Below are 13,481 nucleotides of genomic sequence, written 5' to 3'. Positions count from 1 at the left end.
ACAGAGGAGTCAGGGGAGCTGCTGCCTGGGGATGGCCGGGTCACCATCGGGGTGAGACACAGCAGGAAAACTGCAGGGCCTCGTTTGGGGAGCAGAGCCCTCCCCAGCACACTCCAGGAGCTCAGCCCCGGGTTCCAAACACCACAGCCCACAGCAGCATCCCCTCCGTTAGTGCCAAGCAGGAGCTGCAGGAGAGCTCCCGGGGAGATGGATGCTCCTGCTTGAGGGAATGCTGAGCTTACTCCTGGCAGTTTGCAAAGAAGACAAAAATCGGTTTTTCTGGCACTTTTAAGAATTAATGATGCTGTTCCAGCCACTCCGTGTGCACCTGGAGAGTCTGAGCTGCTCACGGAGAGGACTAAAGCACATTTATTTTGTTTCCTCTTGCTTTGAGGTTCATCCATTCTCCTAACCCGAGTGCTGTCCAGCTGGAGCTTTTCTCTCCCAAATGTCTCCCTGTTTTTGCTGTGTCCTGTCCCTCCATCCCTTGTCCCCAGCCCCTCTCCAGCTCTCCTGGAGCCCCTTCAGGCCCTGCCAGGGGCTCTGAGCTCTCCCTGGAGCCTTCTCCTCTCCAGGGGAGCCCCCCCAGCTCTCCCAGCCCGGCTCCAGAGGGGCTCCAGCCCGGCACAGGCTGTCACACAGGCACAAACCCTCTCCAGGTTTGGCTGGAGCCACCAGGATCTGATCCACAAGAAATTTGCAGGCCTTTGCTGCATTTTGGGGCTCCTGTCAGGAACTTTCCAGTCTTTCTGAGGGAAGATTGTAGCTGTGACATGGTAGAAGGTGGAGAATTTTCCAGACTTAGAGAGTGCAGATTAAGTGATTTCCTGTTAAGTATGAGCTTTGTTCCATTCCTAATTGACTGGGGTCTTCTTTAATCTGGGCTTTACAGCGAGGAAATTAAATCAAACCTCTTTGAAGATGTCTGGAAGTCTCGTTACAATGACACTGAACAGGTCACAGCATTGATGCATTTCCAAAATAGAATTAGAAAAGAAATGAATCTGAGAGGTCCATTAATTAAAATAACCCCCAAATAAGCAGAGAGCTGCAGCCCTGCTGCACAGTGTAACCCTGTCAGATGGCAGCAGTGATGCAGTCTGATCTGGGGCTGCTGGCAAACGGTGGATGTGATTATTGTCAGGGATTTCCTGGAAGATCGTCCTTCCCAGGGTAGAAATTGGCTTCCATAGCATTTCTGGAGCCTCACAGTTTGAGACAAATCAGGATTTCTGCTGTATCAGTACGCTGCTAATTTTTCTGCTATTTACTGGCTGATAGGGATCATTACATTCAGATCACTAAAATCTGTGGAATTTAGTAATTATGACTCAAATGTGTGTGCAGCATCACAATGGAGTGTTAATATTTATTAAGAATTAAAAAAGTGTTTGTTTTGCATCCGTTATTTCTTCCCACACCTCTACAGACTCTGATCCAGGAGCGGATTTGGCATTTAGAATCTGCTCTGCTGAGCCTGGAGTGCACATTAAACCCATCACTACTCCCCACTTCAACAGCTCACGCCTCCCACCCACATCACGTGGAGCTGTGAAGGTCAGGGGAGAAATTAAATAAAGCAGCAAATAAGCATTTATTCAGTAAATGGATTAACGGAAGGAATGATATAATAAACAAGGATGAAAGAGGAATTCATCTCCCAAGTAAATTTGGTGCGGGGCTCCAACATGGAAAGTGCTTTGCAGTCATCTGGCCTTTTCTTTTTTAATGTTTAAATTAAAACATTAATTTAATGTTAATGTTTTAAAGTAAACCCCTCCCTTTTTGCACAATGTTTTTAATTTAATTTAATTTAAACCTTCCCTTTTTGGCCAGGGTGTGTGACCAAAGGTGTGGTTGAACGTTTTGCTTCTTAAGCATCCATCATAAAAAAGAAAATTGTGCTTTTTAGGCTAGTAAAATTATTTATCAACACTTACTGAAAATTGCTCTGGTTTTTATACTTTTAATTTTTTTTCATTTCATACTCAGATGAGCTCACTATTTACAGATCTGCGAAATGCCCCCACCACAAACACCATTTCCAGAGTGTGTGGAGCACAGATTTGAAATCAGGAGAGCTCTTCCAGCAGGAGCCCCCAGCCTGTGCTGGCACCACGCTCCCCTGTGACAATCAGTCACGGGGGAAAGCTCCAGCCCTGTGCTTTGCATTTCCATGATTAGTTCCTCCAGGCACTTTGATTGAAGAGCGTTGCCTAAAGGTCTCCACCTCCTCCTAATTAAACACAATTTGTCTCAAACACAGCGGCTTTGGCAAAGTGGGGCTGAGGAAATAAATGATGGGTGGGCTGGGAAGAGAAATGGTTTGATCTCGAGCCTTCATTTATTTCCAGTTCTTGTCAGCGCCGAGGCGTGACGGGAGGTCTCACACAGCGGCACTTTCCGAAGTTTGGGAGGAATCTTTTCCCTCTTTGATATCCCTGGCAATGCAACCAAAATCTCTGCAAATTAACGGGATATCACTGATGTTCAGAACTCCATTTTCACCTGTTTTCTGTGGTCAGTTTATCTGAGAGCAATTTGAAGATGTTACCAGGGTGGGAGGGGAGCAGGAATGCTCCTGTTTGGGAATTCTGCGCCACCGGGATGAGCTCTGGGTGTGTGGGTCGAGCCTTGGTGCCTCTCCCCCTGCCAGGGGAGTTCAGCTCTCCCGGTGGGACATTCCCAGGTCACGGAGCTCCGGGAGCAGGAGGTGCAGCTCAGCTTTTCCCACTCCCTGGAAAAGCTTTCAGCGCTCCACACGCTGCTCTCAGCCAGCAGCACTCTGCAATCAAAGCTCTGCCAACTGTCTAATCATGGAAACGGAGCCAAAAAGTTACAGAGGGCAAAAATGACATTGAAAAAGGCAACCCCTGGAGGCTGGAGCCAAAGCCCTCCCGGCCGGGCACTGATTGCTGGGCAGGGCTCTGCAGGGGCAGGGGCGGTCCCGGCTCCCATCCACACCAGGAGAGCTGAGCTGCTCCAGCATTCCCTGGACACGGGCACGGGGTGCCCACAGGAGCTGTGGATGCCCACAGGAGCTGTGGATGCCCCTGGAAGCGCCCAAGGCCGGGGTGGATGAGGCTGAAGAATGATCACAAATATGAAAATAGTCAAAGGTTAAAGTAATACAAGATTTTATCTGGTTAAAACCAGTGCTCCCCTGGATTCATTCTATAACAAGCAGAGTGATCACTGAGGGAGGAGAGGAGAAGGAGAAGGAGAAGGAGAAGGAGAAGGAGAAGGAGAAGGAGAAGGAGAAGGAGAAGGAGAAGGAGAAGGAGAAGGAGAAGGAGAAGGAGAAGGAGAAGGAGAAGGAGAAGGAGAAGGAGAAGGAGAAGGAGAAGGAGAAGGAGAAGGAGAAGGAGAAGGAGAAGGAGAAGGAGAAGGAGAAGGAGAAGGAGAAGGAGTTTACCCAGGGTAAGAAAGGGACAGCTGGGTGGGACAGGACGCACATTTGTCGGTTAAAACACATCCTGAATAAATCTGAATAAACCCGTCTGAACATGTCTGAAACCTCCCGGTCCCAGGAGGCTCCTGGAGATCTCTGTGACTGAGGAGCTGCAGAGTGAAAGAGGCCAAGGAAATACCCCATAAATATCCCAGCACAGGGGTCCCTGTGCCATCAGCAGCCCCCTCCACCCTGCCAGGCTGCCCAGGCCATCCCCAGCCCCTCCTCCCTGCCGGGCCATCAGCCCTGCCCCACACCGGCCCCGCTCCTGCAGAAGGTGTTAATGAGCTGCTGCTGTCACACAGGGACACACCCATCATCCCTTAAACCCCGCCGTTCCCCTTCCCACAGCACAGCCTAAACCCTGCAAGGTTCCATTTCCAACCAGCAGCCACAGCACCACCGTTTGCTCAGCCAGAAAAGCAATAAAATGTAATAATCCAAAACAAACTCGGATTTCCCTTTCTTTGTCCTCCCAGACAAAGGAGGAGCTGCACCCAGGGTGTGCAGGCTGCTGACTGCTGAAGGGGCCCTGCAAGTTTAGAGTCAGAAAATCACGGAATTATGGAATTTCCTGAGTTGGACGGGTCCCCAAGGATCCTCAGTCCCACCCCTGGCCCTGCACAGGCCCCCAGTGATCGCACCCTGTGCCCCTGGAGCTCTGGCAGCCTTGGGGAGCCTGCCCAGCACCCTCTGGGGGAGGAACCTTTCCCTAAAACCCAGCCTAAACCTCCTCCCTGTCCCTGTCCCAGAGGCTGCATCTCCCCTGTGCTGCCCCTCAGGAGGAATTTGGACACTCGAAGAGGGAGGTACATCTTTTAAACTCATCTTTTAAACACAAACTCCAACCTAAGTGGGCAAAGCGATTTTCACTGAAGGGTTTCTGCCATGTGGGAAGTGCCAAGAGAAAGATTCTAGACTAGAAAATTAGAGGTAAAACCTCATCATTGCTCCTTACAGGCAAAATGAGAATATTAGAGGGTAGTGACAGGTAAACAGTGATATACCTGTTGCTGCTCGTGCTGTCACAGGAACTAAATAAAAGAGCTGTAATGATTTGAGATGATTTCTTGTAACTCTGTATTTTTCCTTTTGCAGAATTCTACAGGTTCAGTCTCTCTCCAGTGAGCCTGAATGACAGATTTACATCGAATTCCCAAGATAGTTATTAAAATAATTTCCCTTGACAGTTCTCTGGCTGCATCACTCCCCCTTCTCTGTATCCCAACCATATGGCTCTGCTTACTTCCCGTTTTAAGCGTTTTGCTCTGATGTGAAAAGCAATTCCTGGTCCTTTTCTCTCAGCCCCAGCTCTCTCCCACCCACTACAGCGAGCACAGACCCACAGAATATCCGGAGCTGGAAGGGACCCCCGAGGAACACTGACTCCAACTCCCCAGGGAATTCCCCACGGGGCTGCCCCAGGGCTGGAGCCCCTCTGGAGCCGGGCTGGGAGAGGAGAAGGCTCCAGGGAGAGCTCAGAGCCCCTGGCAGGGCCTGGAGGGGCTCCAGGAGAGCTGGAGAGGGGCTGCCCTGCAACCCCTCCTGAGCCCTTCTGGGATCCCCACAGCCCCGCCCGGGCTGTCCCTCCCTCCGGACAGGGAATTCCTGGCAGTCGTTCCCTCGGGAACATTCTGAACCATGTCCTGGGGCTGTGTCCAGTTTCTGGAGAAGAGAGGCAGGGCCAGTTGTGTTTGCACCCCTCCAGCAGGGAGAGGCAGAGCCCGGCCCTTCCCTCCAGGGGTTTCCTTTCTCTTCCCTTCCCAGTTAGGCTGGGCTTTGCTGGGGTCAGCACTAAAAACCCCTGAGGCTCATTCAGCTCCTCCTGCCGTGTCTTGGCTGGCGAGGTCATGGTTGTACTGAGCACAAATAAATCCTCAGAGAGTTCCCAGTGCCTCCACTCAGTCCAGGGGAGCAAAGGATTGTTCCCTGGGTGAAGTCAGTGGACACGAATTTATCCAGTATTTATTTTTGTTCTCACTACAAAGCCTAGAAATTAGTAATGATTATCTAACGCTGAAACCTGGAATTGCTTTCCACGTGATTAATTCCTCCTGTTGAGCTGCTGCAGAGCTGCCCCCATCCCACGGAAATGTGTTGGGAGTGGTGCGATTTAATCTTCCTGACATTGCACTGACGTGGGAACCGCCGCTATTAATGGGGATTAATGGCCTCATTAATATTCATATTCCACAGACAGTTACCGCCGAATTAACGCCAGCCCGCTCCTGCTGCCCGCCCGGGGTTTGGGAGGCCTGGCCAGCAGAACTCCGCTCTCCCCGAGGTTCCTCTGCAGGGAAGTGGGGTGGGATTTCGGGTTCTTCCCAAAAGAAGATTTCGGGTTCTTCCCGAGAGAGTCCAGCCCAGTCCAGCCCAGTCCAGCCCAGTCCAGTCCAGCCCAGCCCAGCCCAGCCCAGCCCAGCCCAGCCCAGCCCAGCCTTGTGCCGAAGGGATGCTCTGCCTCTCCATCGGGGGAAGCGGCACCTTGCACGGGGCATTGTCCCACTGATAGCGGGATTTTAACGGGGTTTAAATGGGATTTTAACGGGGTTTTAGCGGGGTTTCAGTGGGATTTTAACGGGATTTTAGCGGGGTTTCAGCGGGCCCAGCCCTGCGGTGCCGGCACGGGAGCGCTGCGAACGCACAGCAGCTCCTCGCAGGGTCCTGCTCTGCACCGACAGGGGCCAACAGAACCGGAATTCCTGGGATTTCAGCCCTGGAATGGCAGATCCAGGTCCTGCCCCCCTGTGGGGTGCCAGACCCAGCCCCACCGGCGGAAATCAGTGACAAACTCACAGCGTGCACAGACCCTGCACACTGTCCCTGTAAATCACCCTGGGGACGGGGACCCCAACAACGAGGGGTGAATCAAACCTGCAGGGGGACTGAGGCAGGCAGAGCAGAGGGGCTGTGGGGCTGCACTCCAAACCCTGCCTAATTAGGGACCCCTAATGACCCCCTGGTCCTGCAGGGCAGCACTCAGAGGGGACAACCACAGCGGGGGCTCCTCTGTGCCAGGGCACCGTGGCCTGACACCCCGAAATGAGTAAAAAAATTAAACAAATAAACAAATAGAGGTCCAGCCTGGCCTTGGGCACTGCCAGGGGCCCAGGGGCAGCCACAGCTGCTCTGGGCACCCTGTGCCAGGGCTGCCCACCCTGCCAGGGAAGTGATGTCACAGTCATATTGTTCCCAAAAAATGCCCCCGAATAATAAAGGCAATGAAAGCACGTCCATGAGGAAGGGAGAGCCATGCGGCACATAACTGATCATCTCCAGCAGCTCTCACGGATGTCAGGATGTGCTGGAGATTGTTTCCCATCCTGAGAGTGAGCAGGAGCAGCTTGTTTCCATAAATCAATGGGAGCTTTGAACAAGGAACGATTTCTTGTTCCTGAAGGGCTCTGGGTATCCATGCTGAGCAGAGTTATGAAGGAAATAATTTGCCATAGCTTCCAAACCCCAAGCCTGGGCCGAGGAAAGCTCCACTCACAGATTGCTGTTATCACATCCAGGGATTTGGGAATATTCACGGGCAAAATATTTGGGCGTGCTACCCACATCCAGTTCAGTGGGAACACAGAACAAAGCCTCTGCTTTGAAGTGTTCAGAGCAGAAGGACTTTTCCTCCAGACCAACCCTTCCGCTGTGCAATGGAAGCTTGAGTTAATTGTAATTGTAATTTCGCCAGGATCTGCTTTACACAACAAAGCTAAGCTGCCAACTCTTAAGGAAATTTCCCTGTTTCCTCTTACAGATGATAGAAGGGGAAATAATATCATATTTTAAATGCAAAGTGGGGATGATTAAAATTTCAGTCTACATAAAATAAGAACATTTCTGAATCCTAGAGACAACAAAACAAGTAATCCACGGGGGTCAACAGAATAACTCACAATTCTCTACTTGAGCCTTTGGTATCACAAAGCTTTTTGTAAGCAATTTTTGGCTGTTTATTCTGCTCCCTGTAATGTCTTCAGCACGGCCTTGAGGCAGGTTTGGAATCAGAGGCTTAGGAGCGCTCTGGCTTTATCCAGCTCCTCAAGTGCCTCTTTATCCATTCAAATCTGCACACTCACATTCCCGTCCACGGCTCTCTCAGGAGAGTTTTGTTTAATCCTTTCCTTATAAATGAACGCATTAACCTGAAGGGAGAAACGTTCAAAACATCGGGTGGGGAAAAAAAAAAAAAAAAAAACAAAAGAAAGAAAAAGATGCCAAACTCTGCAGTAAAAGAGGAGATTCTGTGTGTGCCTCTCCTTGAGCACAGCACCCAGGATCCACCCATGGGGCTGTGCTGTGCTGCCTGCACAAACTCCTGAGCTTTCATCTGAATAGCTGGGATAAAAACCTGTGATAAGTGGGTATAACAGGAGCTGGAGTCATATGATGGGATTGTATTGCGAGTCAATGCCGTGTGGTTTGATTCTGCTGTCGTTCCCTCGTCTGGAGCTGAAGACCTTGTGCTATTTATTATCCTCGTTCCTGCCTCACAAATTAGGACATGCAGGAGATGGAGCCCCGGTAATTCCAGCCACGGGGTTTGCACTGTGTGGCTCCTGCAGGGAAACTCCTGGGAAATCTCTTGAAGATCTCCCAGAAACAGCACGGAGCGCTCGGGGCCAGCTCCAAGGAAACAACTCCAGCCCAAACAAAGGGAGGGAAAATCAGGGAATCACAGAGCCCTGCAGGCTGGAAAAGCCCTCCCGGACCATGGAGCCCGACTGCTCCAGCACTGCCAGGGCCACCCCTGAGCGTGTCCCCAAGTGCCACATGCACAGAGCTCTGAAACCCCTCCAGGGACAGGGCTCAGCCCTGCCCTGGGCAGCCGTGCAGGGATGGACAATCCCCTTCCAGGGAAAACATCTCCTGATCTCCATCCCAACCCCGCCCTGGACAGCTGTGCAGGGATGGACAATCCCCATCCAGGAGAAACTTCTCCTGATCTCCAACTGAACCCTGGGTACCTGTGCAGGGATGGACAATCCCCTTCCAGGGAAAACTTCTCCTGATCTCCATCCCAACCCCGCCCTGGACAGCTGTGCAGGGATGGACAATCCCCTTCCAGGGAAAACTTCTCCTGATCTCCAACTGAACCCTGGACAGCTGTGCAGGGATGGACAATCCCCTTCCAGGAGAAACTTCTCCTGATCTCCAACTGAACCCTGGGCAGCCGTGCAGGGATGGACAATCCCCATCCAGGGAAAACTTCTCCTGATCTCCAGCCCAGCCTTTGCCCAGCCTGGGGCCGTTCCCTCTCCTCCTGTCCCTGTCCCCTGGGATCAGAGCCTGTCCCCCCAGCTGTCCCCTCCTGTGTCCCTGCACCCCTGCCAGGTAAGGAAACCACAGATTTGCTGCCCTGGAATCTTTTGATGGACAGCTGAAAAGTTTTCTTCGCACCTCCAGGAAAGCTGTACAATCAAAGATCCACTCCTTCAAATGGAGATTTTCCAGGCAGGAAACATTCAATCCCCATCCTTTAAAGCTGCCTTTCAAACCCCTCACAATTCAGTCCTGCAGGATGGATCTGCCACGTTACTTCTCAGTTGTTTTTTCAGTCGTATCCAGAAATTTTCCTGAATTAGCTCCACACGTTCTTTTTAAAGACAGGCATTTGGTTCTGCTCTTTCCAACTGGTGGATTTGGCTGCTTGCAAATATCAGATATTGTCATCATCCTCCCTTTACCCTTTCTTAGGCTGTAAAATCGAAATTAAGCTGTGGGGGGTTGGAAATGAAGGAGAAATGTGCAGAGCACGGGAGGAAATGCTCCTCGAGTGTGGAGCATGGGGAGGAGCTGCTGTGCCAGGGCCATCCCACCCTCGGTGCCTCTCCCAGAGCTGCAAACCCAGCACAGCTCAGAGCACAGAACATTTTCCCTCTCCAAGTTCCCAGCTCATAAATCCAAGCCATGGAATAAATTCCAGCGGAATAATCACATCCCCGCACCCTGGAGGTGGGGTTTGGAGAAGAACTGCTCTGTTACTGTTTCCAATTTCACAAATCACCTTTGCTTGGCCCCAGCCCCGTTCCCTGCCCTCACAGGCCCCAGCCCCCTGTCCCAGCTGGTGAATCCTGAGGGACTGGGCTGAGGGTGCTGTGCAGCCCCAGGACCCCCCCAGGACACTGCTCCTGTGCTCCAGCACAGCCCCCGGGGCCAAGGCAGCTCCTCCTCTGAGCCCAAACATTGATTTACCCAGCACAGTCCAGGCTGTTAAAGAGCTGCAGGTCTGTGCATTTCTCCTCTTTCTGCTTTTCTCCTCTTTCTGCCTTTCCCAATGAGCTCCTTCCCCCAGTGCTGTTTGTGGCATTTATCGGGGTGGGATATTCCTGCCCCATAACCCAGGCAGCTTTAGGGGGAGCCTGGCACACCGAGAGCTGGAGCAGCAGCGTTTGCTGGGCAGGGCTGGCACCAGGGACATCAATCCTGCACCAGGGACATCAATCAGGGCCTGCAGGTGCCCGGGGGAACAGCCCCATCTCTCAGGCTGACAGGAATTTAAAGCAGGAATAGACAAACTCCCTGCACAGTCCCTTCCCTGCTGCCCGGGAGAGGAGCAGCAGCACACCCTGCAGCTGCCAGGACCTGGCCACGGGGAGAGGGCAAAGCCAAGGGAGCCTCAGCAGTGACTGGAGAAGGAGCGGGGGGTGAGCAGCTCCTGTCACTGCTCACATCCCACCACAGCCCTGCAGAGCCACTGCTGCTCCTGCCTGCTCCAGTGCAGCTGCACTGCTGCTCCTGCCTGCCCCAGTGCCGCTGCACTGCTGCTCCTGCCTGCCCCAGTGCCCCTGCACTGCTGCTCCTGCCTGCCCCAGTGCCGCTGCACTGCTGCTCCTGCCTGCCCCAGTGCAGCTGCACTGCTGCTCCTGCCTGCTCCAGTGCAGCTGCACTGCTGCCCCTGCCTGCCCCAGTGCCCCTGCACTGCTGCCTGGCCCGGGTCACTCCTGCACGGGAGCCTCTGCAGAGAGAGAGGGATGTGTGGGAAGAGGCTGGCACCAAAAAATGAACAGCGGGGCATTTAAAACCCCCCCAAAAGGAACTGCTCTGTATTAGTGGCATTTTTTACCTTGTTATTGTAGAATCATGGAATGGTTTGGGCTGGGAGGGACCTGAAACCTACCCAGTGCCACCCCTGCCATGGCAGGGACACCTCCACTGTCCCAGGCTGCTCCAGCCTGGCCTTGGGCACTGCCAGGGATGCAGGGGCAGACACAGCTGCTCTGGCACCCTGTGCCAGGGCTGCCCACCCTGCCAGGGAACAATTTCTGATTCCCTGTCTCCCACCTAACCCTGCCTCTTTCAGTTTTAAATCATTCCCTGTGTCCTGTCCCTCCATCCCTTGTCCCCAGCCCCTCTCCAGCTCTCCTGGAGCCCCTTCAGGCCCTGCCAGGGGCTCTGAGCTCTCCCTGGAGCTTCTCCTCCCCAGGACTGAGCAACCTCACAGAACAAATTTTGATGCTGATGCTTTTAACTGCAAATATGGCAAAATTAGGAATCCTTGGAGCCCTGGAGCCTGGAATAAGGTATCTGTTCCTTTGAAGCAGTGCTGGATTCTGGAATTGCTCAGGACCTCGCTCCGGTGTCGTGGCCACAGCGGCACCCGCAGAGCAGGGAGGCTGAGGGCAGCTCTCACTCCTCAGGAAACCTGGGAATTCAGCCCAATTTCCACTTGTCTCACTTCTTCAACACTGACTGGACTTGACAAAAGGTTTTTATCCGATTATGGTGTCTCCAGGAGGGCGTTTGGTGTGTCAGAAGCCATTAGGTGCAGGCAGGCTGGGAGGGAGCTGCTGCCCTCGCTCCTCCCCGCGGCCACAGCGCTCAGCTGGGACCCAGGGGTGTCCCCAGAGTCCCCTGGATAGTCCCCCTTCCTTCCCCAGCTGCTTTTGCAGGAATGGTTCACACCTGGATCCCTCTGAGCTCCTGGCAGGTTTAACTCCTCTGAGCCCTGCCGTGCCAAAGCTGGACCCCAAAAATGGAGTTTTAGTGTCTTCTCCTCAGTTTCACAGGAACAGAAGGGAAGGACGCGTGACAATTATGGAACCACATTTGGGGGAAATCAGTGGGCCTGCTCCTCCTTAGCAGGACGTCATTAAATATTGAATATTTAGATTTAGATCCAGAATATTCCAGGCCATCAGCTGGGATGGTTTTCAGATGCTCTTTGCAGTCTGGGTGGTGAGGAAGAGGATGCTCCGAGGAAGAGCTGCAGAGGTTGTCTCAGTGTCCTCCAGAGCTGTTTCATTTCCTTTGTTATCAACTGTCCCAGCAAAAGCTGCACTTTCAAACAGGGGCTGCCTTTATGTCCCCTGACAACCATGGGCTGAAGCCAAAGAAGAGGAAATGGCACAAATCCAATGGAAAAATGGGATAAATCCCAGCGATCCCAGAGCTCAGGGAGGTCTCACACTGCTGCCGGGGTGCAGAGCTGCAGGAGCAGTGGTGGTGAGGAAATGATGGGATGGATGACGGGATAATCCCTGCCTCAGTTTACCCAGGCAGCCCAAGTGCCCCTCATGGCACAGGGACGTTCCCAGAGGGGTAACGGGGGCAGCCAGGACAGGGGGGCTCCAATGGAGCCAAGCCCTGCAGAGGGCCATAAACCAAATAAATGTTCCTGCGTCAATGCTCCAGCAGCCCGTTCCAAAACAGAGTTCTGGAAATTCAGCCCCAATTTCCACTTGTTCCCACAGAGTTCTGGGGAAGTGCTCACACGAGTGTGTTCACCTTGGATGGAGCCAGTGTCCTTTAAAACAGGAATAACAATTCCAAATACCCGGCAGGATTTGGTCACGTCAGCCCCTTCTGGTGTAACACCATTCCAAATTAACCCCAAAATCGTTCAAAGCAGCAGAGTCCACCTGTGTTTGCCCCGATCCCATAGCCCCAGAGAGCCCCAGGGCACGGAGCAGCCCAGCCACAGCTCTGCCTCATTCCCGGGCTGCATTCCCATCCCTCCAATCTCCATAACCCCTCTGCAGCCCTGATTTCACGCCTGAGAAGTTTTGGTTTGTGAAATATCTATGCCAGGCCATTTGCTGTAAACAAAGAGTTGTTTTGTTAACTGTATCTTTGTTATTCATTCCTTTTAGAGGAGGCACCCCTTGATGGCCCTCTGGTCTAACCAGTGTGGCTGAAGAGGTGTTAACTTTGCCATCCAATCACGTTGGTCTGTGTAAATATAAAGAAATCACATATTGAATAAATCTCTTTTTCTTGCCTTCTGAAAGTTCACGGAGTCAGTGAGGTTTATTTCGTGTCCTATGGTGACTCCTGTCCTTCAGGATGGTTTGGGATCCTTTGGCAGCCCGGGGCTCCCAGGACATTCCCAGCTGGGTGATTTGTTTCATTGACAGAGGTCAATTATTATTTTCTTTAACCCAAGCATTTTTTTGGGGGGGATAGTTTATTTTTTAGCTTTATCCCATATTTTTTCCTCCTCCTGCACCTGACACTGCCTGTAACACAAGAAGTTCCTGGAGACCCTTTGGGCTGTGCTGGAGGCGCCTTCAGCAGGACTCTCAGGGGTCACCAACCATCCCAGTCCCCTGAATTCAGTGGAACAGGAATCACTCCCCAGGCCCGGGGGGAAATGGTAATTTTGTGTGCATTGTCCCGTGCCTGCAGACTCCCCAGAATGGAGATTTCGGGCTCATAGTGGAAACTCGTTCGCAGCCGTGACTAAAGCACCTCCACCCCGGCAGAATTTCGAGTTTCAGATGAGAGCAGCCCTGCTGCACTCCAGATAAAATATCCCCATTTCCACCCCTGAGAATGAGATCACCTCCCAAGGAAAATGTTTCCTACGCCTGCAGCCCGGCAGAGCAGGGAAAAACCACTCAGGCTTGGTTTAGAGTGAGAGATCCCCCGCAGCTCCCGGGAGGGACAAGTGTGGGAGGAATTTAATGAATGGTAAAGTCCCCAAATCCTGAGAGAGCCCTGGGATCAGCCACCGGGGGCACAGCAGCGAGGGTGGGAGCAGCGAGGTGATGGCAAGGACAAGGACACTGCCTGTGGGACAGCAGGGACC

At 52.6% G+C, this 13,481-nt stretch overlaps 1 protein-coding gene across 2 annotated transcripts in view; it reads right to left on the bottom strand.

Annotated features, from left to right (window-relative positions):
- Positions 1-13,481, bottom strand: part of NEGR1 (neuronal growth regulator 1) — a 159,893-nt gene that overhangs the window by 72,844 nt on the left and 73,568 nt on the right. The window lies entirely within an intron of this gene.

This window comes from Prinia subflava, chromosome 10 (genome assembly GCF_021018805.1).
Source record: "Prinia subflava isolate CZ2003 ecotype Zambia chromosome 10, Cam_Psub_1.2, whole genome shotgun sequence".
NCBI classification, from domain to species: Eukaryota; Metazoa; Chordata; class Aves; order Passeriformes; family Cisticolidae; genus Prinia; species Prinia subflava.
The sequence above is the reverse complement of the archived record's forward strand: the minus strand, read 5'-3'. Positions and strand labels throughout refer to the sequence as shown.